Consider the following 6,920-nt stretch of genomic DNA (forward strand, 5'->3'; position numbering starts at 1 on the left):
GTGGGGAGGGTTTCATTAGTGATTGGGAGTTCCAATGTTAGGCGAGTGATGGAGCCCCATAGGGAAATAGCGGAAAGGACGGGGAAGAAGGCCAGTGTTCACTCTGTCTGCTTGCCGGGGGGTCTCATCCGAGATGTGGAGGAGGCCCTGCCGGCGGCGATAGAGAGCACTGGGTGCACCCGCCTGCAAATTGTTGCTCATGGAGGCACCAATGACTCCTGCCGTCTGGGTTCAGAGGTCATCCTCAGTTCGTACAGGCGGTTGGCGGAATGGTGAAGGCGGGAAGACTCATTCGCGGGGTGGAATCTAAGCTATTTGTAGTGTCGTTCCCAGAACTGATGGCGGTCCTCTGGTTTGGAGCCGAGTGGAAGGCTTAAACCAGAGGCTCAGACGATTCTGTGGAGATATGGGGTGCAAATTTTTCGACCTCCGCTATCTTGTGGAGAAATGTAGAGCCCCCTGAATAGGTCAGGCATGCACTACACACAGGAAGCGGCTACAAGGGTAGTGGAGTACGTGTGGATTGCACATGTGGGTTTTTTTACGTTAGAGTATTCCCTACCTAGGCTCGACAAGATGCCTCCTGAAACGCGGCAGGGTAGTAGTAGGCAAAACGCAACACGGAATAACAATATTAATATGGTAATAGTGAACTGCAGGAGCGTCTAAAGAAAGGTCCCAGAATTGCTCTCCTTAATAAACGGTCACAATGCCCACATAGTATTAGGGACGGAAAGTTGGCTGAAACCAGATGTAAACAGTAATGAAATTCTAAACTCAGATTGAATGTATACCGCAGAGACAAGCTGGACAGTGCAGGGGGAGGCGTCTTTATAGCGATAAAAAGTGTAATAGTATGGAAGGAAATTGACGGAGATCCGAAATGTGAACTAATTCGGGAGGTCACGGATACAGCAGGCTCAAACATGGTAACTGGGTGTCCCTATAGGCCCCCTGGCTCAGCAGCTGTTGTGGCAGAGCACCTGAATGAAAATTTGGAAAATATTTAGAGTAGATTTCCCGACCATGTTATACATCTGGATGGAAATTTTAATTTACCAGATATATACTTGGAGACTCAAACGTTTATAACGGGTGGCAGGGACGAAGAATCCAGCGAATTTTATTTAAGTGCATTATCTGAAAACTACCTAGAGCAATTAAACAGAGAAACGACTCGTGGCGATAACATATTAGACCTTCTGGTGGCAAACAGACCCGAAATACTTAAAACAGTTAACGCGGAACATGGAATCAGCGATCATAAAACGGTTACTGTATCGATGATTTCAGCCATAAATAGTATAAAAAAAGGTAGGAAGATTTTTCTGTTTAGCAAAAGTGACTAAAAGCAAATTTCAGAGTACTTGACGGCTCAACACAAAAGTTTTGTCCCAAGTACAGATAGTGTTGAGAATCAGTGGACAAAGTTCAAAACAGTCGTCCAATATGCACTAGATGAGTATGTGCCAAGCAAGATCGTAAGAGATGCAAAAGAGCCACCGAGTTAGAAAACTGCTACTGAAGCAAGGGGAACTTCACAACAAACATAAACATAGCCAAAGCCTTGCAGACAAACAAAAATTACACTAAATGTAGTGTAAGGAGGGCTATGTGAGGCGTTCAATGAATTCGAAAGAAAAGTTCTACGTACTGACTTGGCAGAAAATCATAAGAAATTTTGGTCTTATGTCAAAGCGGTAGGTGGATCAAAACAAAATGTCCAGACACTCTGTGACCAGAATGGTACTGAAACAGAGGATGACAGACTAAAGCCCGAAATACTAATTGTCTTTTTCCAAAAATGTTTCACAGAGGAAGACTGCACTGTAGTACCTTCTCTAGATTGTCGCACAGATCACAAAATGGTAGATATCGAAATAGACGACAGAGGGATAGAAAAACAATTAAAATCGCTCAAAAGAGGAAAGGCTGCAGGACCTGGTGGGATACCAGTTCGATTTTACACATAGAGCGCGAAGGAACTTGCCCCCCTTCTTCCCTTCTTGCTGCGGTGTACCGTAGGTCTCTAGAAGAGCGTAGCGTTCCAAAAGATTGGAAAAGGGCACAGGTCATCCCCGTTTTCAAGAAGGGACGTCGAACAGATGTGTAGAACTAAAGATCTATGTCTATAACGCCGTTCAGTTGTAGAATTTTGGAACACGTATTACGTTCGAATATAATGACTTTTCTGGACACTAGAAATCTACTCTGTAGGAATCAGCACGGGTTTCGAAAAAGACGATCGTGTGAAACCCAGCTCGCGCTATTCTTCCACGAGACTCAGAGGGCCATAGAAACGGGTTCCCAAGTAGATGCCGCGTTTCTTGACTTACGCAAGGCGTTCGATACAGTTCCCCGCAGTCGTTTAATGAACAAAGTAAGAGCATATGGACTATCAGACCAATTGTGTGATTGGATTGAAGAGTTCCTAGATAACAGAACGCAGCATGACATTCTCAATGGAGAGAAGTCTTCCGAAGTAAGAGTGATTTCAGGTGTGACGCAGGGGAGTGTCATACGACCGTTGCTATTCACAATGTATATAAATGACCTTGTGGATAACATCGGAAGTTCACTGAGGCTTTTTGCGGATGATGCTGTAGTACATCGAGAGGTTGTAACAACGGAAAACTGTACTGAACTGCAGGAGGAGCTGCAACAAATTGACGCATGGTGCAGGGAATGGCAATTGAATCTCAATGTAGACAAGTGTAATGTGCCGTGAATACACAGGAAGAAAGAACCTTCATCAATTAGCTACAATATAGCAGGTCAGCAACTGGAAGCAGTTAATTCCATAAGTTATCTGGGAGTAGGCATTAGGAGCGATTTAAAATGTAATGACCATATGAAATTAATCGTCGGTAAAGCAGATGCCAGACTGAGATTCATTGGTAGAATCCTAAGGAAATGCAATCCCAAAACAAGGAAGTAGATTACAGTACACTTGTTCGCCCACTGCTTGAATACTGCTCACTGGTGTGAGATCCGTACCAGATAGGGTTGGTACAAGAGATACAGAAGATGTAACGGAGAGCAGCGCGCTTCGTTACAGGATCATTTAGTAATCGCGAAAGCGTTACAGAGATGATAGATAAACTCCAGTGGAAGACTCTGCAAGGGAGACGCTCAGTAGCTCGGTACGGGCTTTTGTTGAAGTTTCGAGAACATACTTTTACCGAGGAGTCAAGCAGTATACTGCTCCCTTCTACGTATATCTCGCGAAGAGACCATGAGGATAAAATCAGAGAGATTACAACCCACACAGAGGCATACCGACAATCTTTCTTTCCACGAACAATACGAGACTGGAACAGAAGGGAGAACCGATAGAGGTACTCACAGTACCCTCCGCCACACTCTGTCAGGTGGCTTGCGGAGTATTTATGTGGATGTAGATTTGGGGACCAGCCTAGTATTCACCTAGTGGGATGTGGAAAACCCTCTAAAAGCTACATCCAGGCTGGCCAGTACACCGGCCCACGTCGTTAGTCCGCCAGACGCATTCGATCCACGGCCGGCGAGCCTATCTGAATCCAGGAAGCAGTGGATTAGCGCTCTCGGCTAACCTAGCAGGTTATTCATTAGAACACTTGTGAGTCCTATATTTGTAATTTGCTATGAGCCCAAGACCCTACTGTGTTCGACTATATTGTTTATTACAGTAGGCCTATTTATATGTGATTGCTATCTTCAGGTATTCTGTGGAAAGTGCCCAATTGGGTGCAATATTTCACATTTATAATTACATAATTTAACATATTGTATAATTAGTGTTTCCTATGTACATCAGGTTCTCTTGATATCCATAAGACATCGACGTCTCAGTTACTGTCTCAAGAACGTTTAAGTTTGCCCCTTTGATGTTATGCCAGATAGTGTTGTACAGCGCGAGGTTCATGACAATTTCCCGATGTTGTTTTGTTCTCAAACATATGCTTTCCAGTGATTAACCAAATAGGGTGGATGGGCACAGTTATAGTTTGGTGGGTGTGGACTTGGCCTTGCAACTGACAGAGTTGGTTGGGTGGGTATCACTGTAGGTGTTGCAGGCGGGAGGAGAGACAAGCTTTCGATATTGTATGAGGATAAAAATGTAAAACTGAAACATTTTTTGCCACTTATATTTTGAATGTAATTTATTTACGCGACCAGTTTAAGCGTTTCAATAAGGCATCTTCAGTCCCCTGCGTAAAGATAATAACAATGACAGTGTGAACTACGTAATAAAGGGGCGGGGTAAAACACAAGAGATCAATTGTGTATAGCGGTAATATGTCGTAAACATTTACAAAAACCAACCTGTATAAGGTATGAGATCAAAGTCAATGACAAACAGAGAAATAAAATGGAAGAACTGTTGACAAATGTTTCAATATGCAAGGTGTTTCTGTAAGAACGTGCAAAAATGTAACAGCACATATAGAATGCTCTTCTGAACAATTTGATGTGAGGGACCTGGAATTGGAGAAGCTAGAGATATGGAAGTAAGTTTCTCCACCACTTTGTCTCACATTACTATTCTCCAGCTGATTTACAACTTTACACGTACTGTGCTGTGTTTATTTCCTGCAAGGAAACAAGGAGGACCATCCTGATTACTGGGAACTTATGATGCAAGTTTTGTTTACTTTACCTGTGCATAAGGTGGCCATGTTGTATCGTATTCACATTGACCATGTCCATTATGAACCAACGACAGACCCATTCATCACTCAGTGCTATTCAGAGACGTACAGTTCAATAACATGGAGCGTTACAGTTACGCAGAACGCACTCACATGCACCTTGTGTATCGTGAAGTACATTGCAGTGTTTTCATTGCTGAAAGAGTGCACAGGGAACGATTTCTTAACAGGCATCATCCGTCACAATGGGTGTTTATTTCACTCGACCGATGAATGCGAGAGATAGGTTCATTGGAAAGAAGAAATTAGGGACCTGTCAACATGAGGGCCTCACCAGGGATATTTCTCGCGTCAGAATCTTGTTCGCCGACGTTATGCTTGCATTGAGGTTGATGACCATCAGTTTCAGGACATTTTGCAAGATGCAGTAAAAATGGTACATTCATTGTGTCAATGATGGTATTCGTAGCTAATTGTAACTAAGTAAATAAAAAAATGCACGGTAATGTGATTTTATTCGTATTATCATCTTATGATAGCTTCTCCGACCCCAAATTTCCTACCTCAAATTGATCAGTGGAGCATCCTTCACGTCCTGTTAAAGTTTTCCGCCCTCTGATGGAAACACCCTGTATAAATTCAGGAACAATAGATATACAGGCTGTTACAAAAAGGTACGGCCAAACTTTCAGGAAACATTCCTCACACACAAATAAAGAAAAGATGTTATGTGGACATGTGTGCGGAAACGCTTAATTTCCATGTTAGAGCTCATTTTCGTTTCGTCAGTATGTTCTTTCACCTACGCTCAGTGGAGCACGTTATCACGATTTCATACGGGATGCTCCACCTGTGCTGCTAGAACATGTGCCTTTACAAGTACGACACAACATGTGGTTCATGCACGATGGAGCTCCTGCACATTTCAGTCGAAGTGTTCGTACACTTCTCAACAACAGATTCGGTGACCGATGGATTGGTAGAGGCGGACCAATTCCATGGCCTCCACGCTCTCCTGACCTCAACCCTCTTGACTTTCATTTATGGGGGCATTTGAAAGCTCTTGTCTACGCAACCCCGGTACCAAATGTAGAGACCCTTCCTGCTCGTATTGTGGACGGCTGTGATACAATACGCCATTCCCCAGAGCTGCATCAGCGCATCAGGGATTCCATGCGACGGAGGGTGGATGCATGTATCCTCGCTAACGCAGGACATTTTGAACATTTCCTGTAACAAAGTGTTCGAAGTCACGCTGGTACGTTCTGTTGCTGTGTGTTTCCATTCCATGATTAATGTGATTTGAAGAGAAGTAATAAAATGAGCTCTAACATGGAAAGTAAGCGTTTCCGGACACATGTCTACATAACATATTTTCTTTCTTTGTGTGTGAGGAATGTTTCCTGAAAGTTTGGCCGTACCTTTTTGTAACACCCTGTATATACTATGTAATAGTAAAGTGGATCTACTAATCCGAGATCAAAATTACTTGTCATTGTATAATAACTACGGTGTCACAAATAGAGAAACGCCTAGAATTTAATCCTAATGTCAATGCCTCTGAATCTATTGAAACGAAACAATAACAACTACGTACTGATGGGTAAGATCTTAAGGAACATTACTTACATGTTGTCATATACTAGCAAAATATGAAACCATTTAGCAAACGTAAACCCTATGTTACCTATAACTATCACCCTGTAGAATATCCTAATGACAACTAATAGAAACCATCAATTAATTTTACATAAAAAATATATCAATCACAGATCGATAACGTGCCACCTATTTAATAAAAATGCTTTTAATGAAACAAGCTATACAGAGTGCTTTTTTCACCATGCATAGGCTCTAGGATTGATCGATGAGAGGATACAGAAGGAAAAAGGTGTAATGGAATTATTACCAAGAATGTATGGTTTCCATGCTAGAGACCATTTATTCAGTCATACACTGTTACAGAGACTGCAGTCTAACATGCGCTGAACCATGCAGCCAGAGTTACAATTGAAACTTCTGCATTTTTTACTTTAACTGCTGAATGCAACTGAACCTGCTTAAACTGCTGAATGCAACTCAACCTGCTTAAACTGCTGAATGCTTTACTTGTTTTTGTCATTTCCACACTGACCTATAGAATTTTCCCCGACAAATACAACTCAAACTTATCCTATTCATTTACGACCCACAACATACAAACGCAATGCAGTCTGACTGAAAATAATTAACACAAAAGAATGGCCCTAAATTTGAAGAAATCCTAACAATAGCCCATACATCTCATAA

This window comes from Schistocerca nitens, chromosome 8 (genome assembly GCF_023898315.1).
Source record: "Schistocerca nitens isolate TAMUIC-IGC-003100 chromosome 8, iqSchNite1.1, whole genome shotgun sequence".
Classification (NCBI taxonomy): Eukaryota; Metazoa; Arthropoda; class Insecta; order Orthoptera; family Acrididae; genus Schistocerca; species Schistocerca nitens.